Source organism: Canis lupus, chromosome 30 (assembly GCF_048164855.1).
Source record: "Canis lupus baileyi chromosome 30, mCanLup2.hap1, whole genome shotgun sequence".
NCBI classification, from domain to species: Eukaryota; Metazoa; Chordata; class Mammalia; order Carnivora; family Canidae; genus Canis; species Canis lupus.
Genome location: NC_132867.1, coordinates 24,300,779 through 24,315,976, shown reverse-complemented (window position 1 = coordinate 24,315,976; position 15,198 = coordinate 24,300,779).

Genomic DNA, 15,198 nt, shown 5'->3' with positions numbered 1-15,198 from the left:
CATGTTAAATTAATTTAATAATTACATTTTTATTGATGTAAAATGGTCAAAAATGTTAAGGTGAAGACTGAGTTTTTGACAGACTTTTAAGGGTTTGTGTTTTATGATGAATATTTTTTCTGATATCCTAAAAAGTACACTAATTAATAACAACAAAAATTCTTGACTTGTTCTTTGGAAATCATACTCTACATGTCTCTAGAACATAAATGTGAAAAGCACAATTTTCAATCTTTTCAAAATCTCTGGGTAGCTCATGAACAGAGAACTTAAAAATATTTCACAAATAGCACTGCATAAGACGCCTGGGTGGCTCAGTGTTTGAGCCTCTGCCTTCGGCTCAGGGCATAATCCTGGAGTCTCCGGATTGAGTCCCGCATCGGGCTCCCTTCGTGGAGTCTGCTTCTCCTTCTGCCTGTGTCTCTGCCTCTCTCTCTCTATTTCTCGTGAATAAATAAATAAAATTAAAAATAAAAAAAAACAAATAGCACTGCATAATGTTATGATTCAAATATTGAGATTTTCAGATGGATCTATCTTTTTGAGAACAGAGAGTTAAGCACTATTCAAAAAACGAGGGCCCATTGACAAAATTGTAAATTTCTGTTATTAAGAAGAGAATTAGAAGAATTACAATGATAAGAACTTAATTTTTAACTAAGTAGAAAAATTATAATAATAAATTTATTAGATGAAATGAATGATACATACTTGGTTTGAGAATTTACTTTATTGGTATTTGAACAAAAACACTACTTACTAATTGAACAGAATTTTACTTATTATGTTCTATTCAACTGAGTTATAAATAGCAAAATGAATATAATGTCCCCAAGCTTGGCACAGGAAGGTTGCAGTTACAAATATCCTTATGGAATGTTAGAAAGAGAGGCTACACCTCCCACTCAAATTGAGCATGCCACTTTATATAATTTTATAGCACAGTCTGCTCCAGTATTTGTACAAGAGCAACATCAACCAACAAAACTATCAGGTGTGTGTGTTTGTGTGTGTGTGTGTGTGTGTGTGACATAACATTCATATGACTGAACAATCAGTTTTTGAGAAATTGTAGTACTGAAAAGATACTATTACTTTTCTACTTAAATGCATAATATGCACATTCTGCCTTTGTAAGCTGTAACACTTTTTTTCCCATTACCACAAGAAATCTGTTCTTACTGCAAAAGTGAAAATGTAAAGTGGACATGATGTTTTGGTTTCAGCAACTTAAAAATGCTTTTAGTATGCTTCTCCACGTCAAACTCCTAATATCTTACATACTGTGATTAATAAATTAAGTTACCATCATAGAAAACCACACAGTATTTTGAAAGTGTGGTTATTATAAATCTTTAAGTTTGTCAGTGATAACTGTATTATGTTTAACTGAAGATAAAAACCATATTCCTGTGTTTCATTTTTTGATTTTTGCATTCTACACTTGGGTGGAAATTTAAATGGAAATATATAAAAATGATATAAGACTTGCTATCATTCATTTTTTATTTTAATGAATTTATTTTTATTTTTATTTTTTTTTATTTTATGATAGTCACACAGAGAGAGAGAGAGAGAGAGAGGCAGAGACACAGGCAGAGGGAGAAGCAGGCTCCATGCACCGGGAGCCTGACGTGGGATTCGATCCTGGGTCTCCAGGATCGCGCCCTGGGCCAAAGGCAGGCGCCAAACCGCTGCGCCACCCAGGGATCCCTCATTTTTTATTTTAAATAAGGAAAATTCTGTATATAAAACTTCAGAGTTCTACCTGTCTGAACATTTGTGCAATTTTATATTCCTTTGAAAAATACAACCTCCTTTTAAAGAAAACACTGTAACATACATCTCTGTTTATAAGACTAATGGTGTTAATTAAAAGTAACCATTGATTCCAGATAACATACAGAAGCAAGTTATTATATTACTTCATACTAATGTAAATGCTTGGGAATGGGAATACAAAGCTCATGTCTATTTTTATTATGTAAATAATCTCCCTTGTTTTGTTGACATTAGTCATCAAAGATTTTGTTAATATACTAAGCATCAAATGTATGTTCTTGTTTCTTTAAAGTAATGTCTTAAAAAAAAATTAAAAAAAAATAAAAAAAATAAACAAAACAAAACAAAACAAAACAAAAAGTAATGTCTTAGTTTTTTTTTTTCACTATGCAGCAAAGCAAATAATAAGCTCTGTCAATAAAAACTGGAGGTTCAACAAAGGCAGGAAAACATTGATGATTATTCTCTACTTTGTACAATACTTCTTCCATCTGAACTAATCTTATCTCAGATTTAGGACTGTATAACAAAGGAGTTTTTATTAGTGATGCTTTTAATAATCGGTGGTTTCAATGTTGGAGCATGACCCATCAGCAAATAATAATAGGTCAGTGTTCTCAGCAGGAATCTTTAATGTAAGCAAGATAAATATCCCTAAGTGAATATTACATTAGTGAGTATCCTGCTCTGGTAAGGCCCAGAGAGTGGCAGGATTCAAGGTGTCATAATAGAGAAGAGTACTGAGAGAGAGAGGTGACAATAGATTCTGTTAACGGGTTAATATACTGGCTTAAAAGTCTTGTTTCCTCAGTAAAGGTAATATGTGAGCCACGTGAACAACCATGAGATCAAGTGGGGAGCCTAGAATTAATTCAGTTTAGAGCATTGATAATTCTCGGAGCTATTGCCCTAAAACAAAGGACACAGCCTTTGTAATTTGTTCAATGATGAAGTCACAGTAAGCATGGGTTTTTATGTTTGCCATGAAGTTGAGTTAAAATTCCAAGGATACCAGGCCATTCATATATAAAAGACTTTGGCAGTAGGAATGCCCAAAGAAGGCGACTGTTGAACAATATTCTCCGGGTTCTTGAAGTTCTGTTCATGTGGAGGCTCCCCAAAGAGAATTTTAATGTGGACTTAGTCAACTAGAAAGGTTTTAGAATCTTAGAAGAAATCGACATTTATTTCAACAATATCTAGTTAAACCCAGCATTGTGATCTAAACCTTTGAGTGTCCTCAGAAGATCCATATTTGCAACTTAACCCACAAAGTGATGGTATTCGGAGGTGAGCTTTGGGAGGCAATTAGGTCATAAGGGTGGAGCCTCATAAATGGGATTAGTACCTTATAAAAGAGGCCTAGGAGATCTCCTTCTCCCCTTTTTCCATGATGAGAACACACTGAACAAAAAAAGGCCATCTACACTCCCCTACCAGATATAGAACCTCAACCTGACCATGTTGGCACCTGATCTTGTATTTCCAGCCTCCAAACTGTGATAAATAAATTTTTGTTATTTATAAACCACCCATTTTATGGTATTTTTAAAAATATTTTATTGATTTATTCATGAGAGACACCTTGAGAGAGGCAGGCTCCCTGCGGGGAGCCTGATCCAGAACTCGATTCCAGGACCCCAGTGCTCCACCACTGAGCCACTTAGACACCTCTATGGTATTTTGTAATAGCAGCCTGAACGGGCTAAAACTTGTAAGAATTTTTTTTTGGTTCTCATTTTGCGAGGTGTCTAATATAAGTTTGGAAAGTCTTTTATCAATCAGGAGAGACTATTTTCCTTCTCTAGGTAGGACATGCCCTCAGTGATGGACATTAGGTTTTTGTTGTTGCTGTCAGATTCTTTAAGTTCTGTTTTGTTTTTCCTAGTAGTGTGAGTAAATGATAAATGATCCATTTTCTACCCGATTTTCTATTTGTGTTTTTCCATTCCCTCTGCAGCCTCTTCTTAATGATACTAGATTGCTATTTTCTTGGTTAGCTTCCTGCACTTGCTACCTTACTTCCTCTTTATACCATGCAGATACTTGTTGGAACCACCAACTCATTGGTGATTCTCTTAACCTTCTTGTCCAGGAACTGAAGGTACCTGTTATTTTTCAATAGAAGTGATGATACTTTGTTGTACATTCAATCTTATCTTCTTTTTTATATTCAACAAAATTTCTTAATTATTAATTATCTTATTAAATCATTCACATATGACCACAATGAAGGATATGCTGGTTTGACTCTCCATCTTGGGGAAGGACAAAATCCAAAGGGCAGAAGAAAATCTCTTGTTTACTCTTCCCAAAGAGCTATACTTTTGGGTAACAGAAGGAAAATAGGACTTAACAAATGCTAATAATACGCTTATCTTAAAATTTAATGAGTACGATATTTATTAAAGAGAATAATTGCACTACATTTGTTTATTATAGTGCTACCATATTCTGTATTCATCGACTTTCACTCAAGAATTATCTTTGAATCATCTATAACATCAGTAGTGCATGGAAAGTGCTCCTTTGTCATGCTGAGTCTCAATATTTTTCTTAGAAACAACTGACAGTTATGAAATTGCCATTCAGTTTGTATGCTATATTTGATTTTTTTAAACTTAGAATTTCCAAAGATTACAAAATAAGAGAAAAAGTTAATATAGATGTAGCTTTCAAGAAATAAATTTTAAGTAGCCATCTACCACAGAGACCATCTTATAAACTTGTTTACACACAGTATACCTCACACTGACAGGTTTATTGCAATGGCCTTGCCACTAAACTGTGGGTACTCATTTATTAAGGACAAAGCATTCATTGAGATGAATGATAGCAAATAGTAAAACAGTCATAAACACTTCAGGTAAGTTATAGAGATTCTGCAGAGAATTTCAAGGTTTTTAATTAATTATTATAAATATTAGATATATTTAAGACAAGAATTTCCAATTGTATAAAAATTCTTTAAACAGTAAGTTGTGTTCAAATGCATCCATAGAAGTAAACAAAAGACAAAAAAATATACAAAAGAAAGTTTGGCTTTGAGAAATTAAAATCCAATACAACAGTCTTTCTTTAACCCTTTGTTAAAAGGGAAAGGTAATCTGGTTTGACATCCTCTCCCTATTCCATTCAGTGAATTCTGATTTTGCATTGCTTTTTCCCCTGAAAATTAACTGCTTTTGTTCAAAAGAGGGCAGTATGTCTTCACAAATGTACTGAAAATTTTAAAAATAGATCCACATATGTTTCTGAATTTCAATCTCCAGGGAAGATTGAGTAGAAATGAATTTGAATATAATGAATATTATAAGAACATGCTGCTTAATTTAAGTACCTTTCAAAGTGGATGTTACTTTTACTTAATTTGTTTTAAAATCATGTTAACTTATATACTTAAGCATGTAACATGGATGATTGATTTTAGACAACGGTCAAAGATTAAATCCTTAGTTAATCAACAGAATTCTCAGTGTAAAATCTATTAAAGTATGAAAAATGCAATTGAGACCTTTTCATATCTTAATGTGTTTTAGTAGACATTTGTTTAATTTTAAAGTATAATTTTAGATAAAAATACATTTATTGTGATGAGCACCGAGTAACATATGGAATTGTTGAGTCATTATGTTGTACACCTGAAGCCAATATAACATTGTATGTTCCTTATAATTAAACTTTAAAAATTTAAAAATAAAATAGTATTGAGATGATTTACACACATTCCTGGGCTTTATCATTCCTTTTCCAACCTGCATACTCGAATTTAAACCAAAATTACTGTTTCTGAATGCATTATTAGCATCCTTTGAAAGATTTATCCATAATGAGGTGAAAAGAATCCTACATTTATGGTGATCCAGACAGAGTTCCCTGATTCTGACTTGCAGTGAGTTAGGTCAAATCTTATTCTTGGATCTACCGCATTCGGGTGCTAGATAATGAATGAGAGAAGATGCTCAAATATATTGAAACACAGATTATTTAAAAAGATTTTATCCTTAAGTGAAATATTGTAGTGCATGAAGGAAAAATTTCTGGAATCGAAATAATTTATAGGCTACATAATTCAGTGGAAGGAAGCCCTAAAGTGGGCACTGGGTGAACTTAAACTCATATATTTTTGCCTCTTGGTTCAGTGTAGAATTTTCTTATGAAATATATTATTCATACCCATGCATTGATAATTTCTGTGTGTAATTGAGACACCAAGAATAAAATGAAAGCTAGCGTGTTCACCATTCAACTTAAGAAACAATGATGTCATGTCTCTAAAATGCCCTATTCTAGATTCCTGGTTGTGTCATGTCCCCCCCCCCTTCTCCCAGGACAACTATTAAAATGATTGTATTGATTATTCCCTTTTATTGCAGTAGAGCTCATATCGGGTCCATAAATCTCATTTTATTTAATTTTCGACACTAGAAATATAGATATCTCCTTTTCATCTGGTATCACTACAACAACACAAAATTATTGCAAAAAAACATTGAATAGAAGAGTGATAGAGTGCATCCTTGTCTTGTACCTGATTATAATAGCAATGGATTCATTTAGGATGATGTTTACTGTTGTTGTTGTTTTTTTAATTTATCAGTTATCTTCTGTTACTGATGAAAACGATTTATTTTATACTTTAAAAATTATAAATAAAAGTTTGGTTTTATAGATTTTTTTGCATTTAAGATAATTTATGGTATTTATCCTTCTGTGCTTACCACATTAATGTAAATAATTTTATAATATTGTGTTAACATTTTATTCCTATAATCCCCAATCTAATCATAACCTAATCTCATTCTTATCCATCTGAGATAGAATTTTGCACCAGTGGTCTTAAATGATAGTGTTCTGTAATTTTATTTATTCATACAATCCTTCTTTGGTTTTGATAACAATATTTGACTGGTTTTCAAAATTAGTTGAGGTTTTCCCTTTCTGTCTTATTTTCTGTAGCATTTTGCGTAATATTCAAGTTCCTAGACCTTAAATACTTAGTAAAGTTATCTGTACAATCATTTGTGTCCTATTGTTTCTTTGTGGGACTATTAGTAATGGATTAAAAATTCTGTCAGCTTTAGGACTTCATAGTTGCATCTTAATAATTTCTATGTTTCTTGAGATTTGGCCTATTTTTCAAATTTATTCACACAAAACTTTTAATAAAATTTTCTTAAAAATGCTACTTTTCAATGTGTGTATATACACGTGTATTTACAGTTGACTCTTGAGCAACATGGGTTTGAATTGTGCAGGTCCACTTATATGTGGATATTTTACAGAGCAATAAAATAAATTTATTTTTTTCTTCTGATTTTCTTAATAATTTCTTTTCTCTAGCTCTTTTTATTTAAGAATACAGCCTATGGTACATATACAAAATATATGTTAATTAACTAAGTTATCAGTAAGGCTCCCTGTCAATAGTAGGCTATTAATAATTAAGTTATTTTTAAGGATTTTATCTTATTTATTCATAGAGACAGAGAGAGAGAGAGGCAGAGACACAGGCAGAGGGAGAAGCAGGCACCACACAGCCTGATGTGGGACTCAATCCCACGTCTCCAGGATCACGCCCTGGCCTCAGGCGGCGCTAAACCGCTGCGCCACCGGGGCTCCAATAATTAAGTTTCTAAAAAGCCAAGTTATATGTAAACTTTTCACTGCATGGTAGGTTGGCACCCCCACCCCTTGCATTATTCAAGGGTCAACTTTAATATACATAATATGCAATATATTATAATATAATGTATTAATAATATATATGAAATATATAAATATCTGTGTATATGTGTATTTACATATATGCTAATGTTACTTGTTCTTCCCCTATTGTTATTAAAAATACAGAATAATTGTGAGGTATTGAACCATTTGCCAAAGGTTTTTCACTTTTTAATTAGTGTCTTCAAAACTTTTGATTTTTTTTTTTTACATTCTTATCAAGTAATTTTCACACATTTCTTCTTTCCTAGTCCTTTGGATTTCTTTTATTTCACTCTGCATTTAACATATAAGTTTCAGCCATTTTTATTTTTGCCTAAAATGAACAGTTAAAGATACCCAAATTCTCTAAAATTTGTGAGGAATCCAATTCATGACCAAAAATCGATGTCAGTTTTGAGGCTTGACTCTATGCAGTTAGAAAGACTTTATCCAGGGGACCTAACAGGGAAACTTGTCCTTACACCAGACTGGGTGCCCGGTGAGAGCACTGCCCAGCTCAGTCTCTGAATAAGACATATTCAAGGACCCAGGCCTTCTTGGCTGGCCATGATTTGCATGTGTTTGCTTTCCTACACCAAGCTCTGCTTGGTTTTATTTCTATCTTTCTGCTTGTTTTAGCCTTAAATTTCTCTTCTTTCTTTAGTTTCCCTAAATGGAAGCTTAGATTATTGATTTTAAATATTTCTTCTATTTCCGATGCAATCATTTAATGCTGTAGATTTTCCTCAACACACAGTATTTGCTGCTTTCCATACATTTTGGTAAGTTATAGTTCCTCTTAATGTATTTTTTCAATATGCATTTCAATGTATCTTAAAATTTGTCCTGAAACTTCTACAACCCAATGTACTATTCCAAAATGTTGTTAAATTCCTTAATATGTAATATTTTGCTATTTTGCAGCGCTTTCATTATTAGCTTCTAGTTATGTTCCTTTAAGATTTGAGAATATATTTTGTATGCCTTCTATTTTTTAAAGTATTATTTGATAAAGAGTGGTCAAGAATGCAGTTTATCTTGGTGAATGTTCCCATATGAGCTTCAGAAGAATGTATTCTGCTGTTTTTTGGTGAAATGGTCTAAATATATCAACTAAATTGAGTGTAGTGCTTTTCAAGTCAACTATATCCTTACTCATTTTCTACCTTCTTATCCATCAGTTATTGCAAGAGAAATGTTATTTTCTAACCATAATAGGGGGTTTTATTCCTCCATTTAGTTTATCTATTTTTGCCTCATGATTTTTGATGCTTTGTTGACAAATGCAAGTATGTTTTAGATTATTGTAATTTTTAGAGAATTTAATTTCTTTATCATTGTATAAATTACCTGCTTCATCCCTGATAACTTTACCTGGTCCAAAGACTTTTATATCTGAAATTAATATAGCTGCTCTAGCTTACTTGAAATTAGTGTTATGTATATCTTTACCACTTGACTTTTTAACTTGAGTCAATTTTAAAGTGGGTATCTTGTAGACAAAATATAGTTTCTGCTTTATCTATTCTGCCAATGTCTATCTTCTAATTGGTATATGTAGATCATTAATGATTAGAGTGATTATTTATAGAGTTAGATTGGTATTTGCCATTCTTATAACTGTCTCCTATTCATTGCATCTGTTCTTTCTCCTTTTCCTTCCCTATTTCTCTGGTTTTGAGGACTTATATGATTGCACTTAATACCTTTTCCCAACATATGGACTATGTTTCATTTTTAAACTTTCTAGTGTTTGCCCGAGACTTTCCAATACATATTTTCATGTCCAATTAACCTGATGTGGCTTCTCATGCTATAATAGTTTCATAACAGAGCATTTGAAGCTCCTCCCTCCGGTCTCTATGGTACTTCTGTAATTCACTTACACTATTATCACCCAATAAATTCTTATTATTATTTTAAGCAAATACTTTTTAGAATAATTATGCATAAACAAGTTACTATTTAACCTTTATTCCTTCTCTAATCTTCCTTTATTTAGATCTGAGTTCCTGATATATATGTATACTTTTTCTTATTGAATATTTCCTTTAGTGTTTACTACAATGTAGGTCTTCCAATGATGTATTCTCTATTTTTGTCTGAAAAGCTTTTATACCTCCCTATCTTTTTTAAAAAGATTTTATTTTATTTATTTATTCATGAGAGACACACAAAAAGAGAGGCAGAGACATAGACAGGGAGAAAAGCAGACTCCATACAGGGAGCCTGATGTGGGACTCAGTTTGGGGACTCCAGGATCATACCCTGAGTGGAAGGCAGACACAACTGCTGAGCCACTCAGGCATCCCTCTCCTTATCTTTTGAGGAAAAAAAATCACTGGATATAGAATTCTAGGGGCTGTTGTTTTGTTTTGTTAATCACTTCAAGTGGTTCACTCTACTTTCTTCTTGCTTGCCTGTGTATGATGAGAGATCTGCTATTAATTACTCTTTCCCTTCTCCTCTATGGATACCCTTCCTTCTCCCCCAACTTCCAAGTCCTGAACTATTTCAAAACTTTGCCTATTTCTTTGACTTTTGGCATATATGCCTATGTGTAGAGTTTTTTTGGTATCTGTCCTATTGCACGTTCTCTGAGATTCTGGCATTTGTGCTTTGGTGACTATATTAATTTTTTAAAATTCTCAATCATATTTACTTCAAACTTGTTTTCTCTTTCATGCTTTCTCCTTCTATTGGTATTCCAAGTACACCTGTGTTACACCTGTAGAAATTAGCTCACAATTCTTAAGTGCTTTGTGTTGTCTTTTTTTTTTTTTTCTTTTTTCTCCCCCTTGCATTTAAGTTATGGAAGTTCTTCCAGTGCACCAATTCTTTTGTAAGGTGTATCTGGTCTACTGATGATTCCATCAAAGGCATTCATTTCTGTCACAATGATTTTAATATTTTCTTCTGTTATTTCTTCAAGTTTGCATCTCTTTGCTTATATTATTCTTTTCTTGCTATTATCTATTTTTCTCACTGGAGCTCTTAACACATTAATCATAGTTATTTAATTTTTTATTATTATTCCAACATCTATGTCATATATGAGTTTGATTCTGTTTTTTGCTTTTTCTCTCCAGACTGTATTTTCTCTCGCCTATTAACATGACATCAATTTTTTGTTGAATTTTTGATATGGATATTTGCTATAACATGGTATAAGGTAATTGTGAGGTATTATGTTAATGTTTCTAGGAGCTAGGCTATACTGAATGTTGCTGTAGCTGTAGGTATCAGAAATTTCAAATTTCTCTGGTGTCTGGATTTTTTTTTTTCTTCTCTCCCTTAACAACAATATACATTCTGAAGCTCTTTGAACTATAATCCCTATTATTATACTGGATTCCTATTATAATGGTAAGGTGTAGGAAAGGGAAGCAATCTATTGTCTTACCGTTAAATCTTAATCTTTTAGTAGACAGTGACCATCACATGTGGGTTCTTTGTTGTTGTTTTTTTCATCTCACTTTTGGTAAGACAGTAAGTCCAAAAGGGACTGGAGTTCAATAAATGTCCTTCCAATCAGGCAGGTTGAAACACTTTCCATTGCAGAGTAGACCTATGTTATGGGGAAGGGTTTGGGTGCAAAGACTATATCATGTCTTCCCTCATTATTTCTACCTCTATATTTTTGCTCTATGATTTGTGATATGCCTCATGTCTATTCTCTCTGAGTTTATAATATGGATTATAGCATTGAATACTTTTTATTTAGTTCAACTAACTGAAAATTTGGTTAAATTTTAATTTTAGCTCCAGGAAATAGGGATTATCTATCCTTTCAACAATTGTTTTATTTTTCATGAGTCATTGATATTTTGTCTTGACAAACAGGTTTTGTTGTTTGTTTGTTTTTGTTTGTTTGTTTGGTATGTGTGTATACTGGAAGTAAGGAACTATTTTCCTCTGCTTACATATTAACTTCTGGCCAAGTTGTTGATGTAGCTAAATGCTAGACATAATGAAGATGACAAGATCAGACAGGGTTTCCAACTTCTCCCATCATGGTTCTGTTGAATATAATCACACAAACTCTGTCCCCTGTTACGGAAATTAACTGGAGTTTTATTTCCTTAGAAAAGCTATTCAGGCCTCCTTCAGCCTTTTGAGTCCTTCCTCTGGGATTTGAAGCTATTCTCCAGACATTTGCTCAGCTACTGGGTGGTGTATTCTAAGAATAATAAACTTTTCGATGCCTTTAAACTCTCTCCTGGAGACCCTTGTTTACATTCTAAGAAGAATAAAACCAAGGGAACTTCCACTCACTTCACAGAGAGAATTTGTCTGAAGGTCTTTCTTTCTTTTTGGAGGTGAGGAGAAGACAATGTGCCAGCTGCCCTAGATAAACTCTGGGTCTCATAATTTCAAGCTTCCTCCCTTTGGTACAAATTTTACTGCATGCACAAGTAAATATCTTACCCTCACTGTTTTGCCTTATGAGAAGTTTGGGCACAAGAACCAATGCAAGATATTACTCTAGTGCTCATTTGCTCTGAGTAATAAAACATCTGTTTTCTGATCCAGGCACCTCATGCTTCAAGTCAGAGTATAAATATGGGTGTGAAATTAACCTTGCATGATTCAGTCACACACTGGTCTTTTTATTCCCTCTATCAGAGGCCCACATTTTCCCCAGAATTACTTATATTTAGTATTCTATAATTTCTTGTTTGACCTATGAGTTTACTTTTACTTTATAGTTCACTGTATGTCTGGCATATGATAGACACCCAGTATATAATTTGTTTATGACAATATGTATAAATGACTAAATAAATAAACACCAATGCTGTACTAGTAAGCCATCATTTAAAAATTTATTTACTTCCCAAAGATTTTTGCTACTGACTACATGTTCAAATCACAATTTTTTACTATGGGTTTCACAGATGTAAAATGATTTTGATCCGTCCTTCTAGCCTTTTTCCCACCTACTTTACCATACATTGTATGAACAATCAATATAAAAAACAATCCTATGCCTTAAATATCTCCATTGTAATGTCTTTTTCAGAGGTGATTTAAACAATAGCATCAGGTTTAAGAAATCAGGCTCAGTTATTTATTTAGTTTGTATTCTGGCTTTATCATTTAATAACTTTATTCCTTTATGTAGGCTACATATGGTACCTTCATAATTGTGAAGTGTTTAAGATAAAGCCTGACAAATAATAAACACAGTATATTTATTTATCATAGACTCAACTTATAATATCCCACCTAATAGATGATATATGATATGCCAAACTAGTTTGGAATTTCCAATATTTAAAGATAAATAACGTGTCCTATAATTTAAATTCCCAGTGTTCAGTACAATGTCTTTAGCCAAGAATTCATAAAGTAATTGAACAAAAACTTCTCAAATTGCATTGAGGAGTCTAAAATGATTTGATTTGAACCATTCTTTGAAAATAACTAAAAGACTGCATAAAGGGAAATATGTGGGCAACATATTATAAGCAATCATAAATACGTGTACTTTAATTTATTCATCAATATCTAGACCTTGGAGATATTCCAATTATATTTGCTCCCAAACATATACTATTTCTTTTCTCTCTTTTGCCTTCTTACTCACTTCCCTCTTTGCCACCCTCATGGAGAATCTTATTGATTACGTCAATTATCAAGATATGTGAATGTACATACAGCTATATATATATATATACATTGTTACCTGTCGCAATGAGTTTAACAACTTGTGATACAGAACAAGATGTATAAGCTAGGTGAGGTAATTAATAGATTCTTTTCAAGTAGTCCATGCTATTACTCTGGAAAATCCAATAAATTCCTGACAGAATTTTCTAAAATGTACTTCTGAGAGATATTTTAAAAAATGGTTAACAGATTCTTTATAAAAATAATTTCTGAACTACCAAATTAAAGATGATGTGTAATGGAATCACATAACATTTTATATATATATATATATATATATATATATATATATATATGCACTTATTTGTTATCTACTATAGACTGAATGCTTGTATCCTCCAAAATGCATATATTCAAACCCCAGTGTGATTGTATTTGGAGATGGGGGCTTGGGAGATGATTAGGTCCTAAAGGCAGAGCCCTCATAAATGGAATCAATGTCATTATAAAAGATACCTCAGAGAGGGCCATGTCTTCTCTGCCATGTGAGAACACAGCAAAAATGAACCAGGAGAAGATCCCTCACAAGAGATTTGTCTTGCTTTTGATCTTGGACTTCCCAGCCTCTAGAACTGGGAGAAATAAGTCTCTGTTGTTTATAAGTCACCCAGTTTATGCTAACCTGTTATGAAAGTCCAAATAGACTATGAAAGTGTCAATCCTCAGACTTCAATAAATTCATTCTTTGGTCTTAAATGTAATTTTAAAATTTTGTATTATAGTAGGAAAGAGAAATCAGTTGCTAAATAAAAATGTCCATTTTCTCCTATTCATAAAATATTACAATCATTTTAGAATGAATATTGGCATATTTATAAAGAATATAAAGGCTTTTAAAAATCAGAAAAAATTAATTTAAGAAAACTCCCTAAAACCTTGTTCTATCAACAATGTTTTTACAGTCTTTGACCACTTGGGTTGGGGGAGGGGTAAGGGAACTGTGCAATACCAGATAACCAGGGTTAAAATTATCTGTCTATTTTCCCTACAGGGTGAGATGATAAAGAATTTTCATCAGAGAATATCCTGGCAAGGAAGTACTTACTAGTATTATTTGGTAGAAGTCTATGAAGTATTGTATTATGCAACTGTGAACATCAATATTTAATTTGTTTTATATATTTCTTCTTGTGAATAAGTGTCAAAAATAACAATATCCCAAGAGTCACTATAATGGAAAAGAAAAAAAGAGGCATTAATAACTTAAAAATTATAAGATATTCTAGTTATATGTAATTGATGTGCCTTTACAATCAATTGCAAAGGCAGATGGATAAGGTCATTCAAATGTCTCCACCAATAAACTTTTAAAACAGAATAGATTAATAAATGATGATAAGTAATACAAATAAGACAACAAATAGTTATACACCAATATTTTATTATATAACTTTGTAACAGCAATGATTAATTTGAAATATATGATTTACTAAATTATTTCTCAAAATATCACACAGATTTTAAGTTCATATATTTTTTGCAGTAGCTTTCTTTCACACTCACTAAATTTGAAAATAGTTAAAGTATAAGAACTGATAGGTTTTGTAATGTATGTAGATTTTGCTCATTGTCACTTACAGTTTTAGCAATCTTTCTAGCCACTGAAAAGATACAGAAAATAAATGGAATGCTGATTTCTCTAAATTGTTTTCCTGAGGCACTAATCATCAGAAACTACAGACAAGCCACCAAGGACCATCATGCAAAAATAGAATCAATGTTGATTGCTTTTATTGTTGTTTGCATCTGCTTGTCTCATTATTTGTTCATTTCCTTTGATTTGTTGCCAAAATTTTATCAGAGTTTACAAAAGCACTTATAAAATTATTAATAAAACATCTATTTGTTTGCTTTGACTGAACAAAAAAAAAATCTAGTGGAAAAGAAGTACAGTGAAAGGAAAATTGATCACATTTTATGTTCAGTTTGATGCCTTTCTTACCTGCTTTAGCAGAAAATGAAATATTTCTCTCAGTATTTCAAAGAATGCACACAATGCCATATAATTACCAAATAAAACAGAGGTGACTTAAT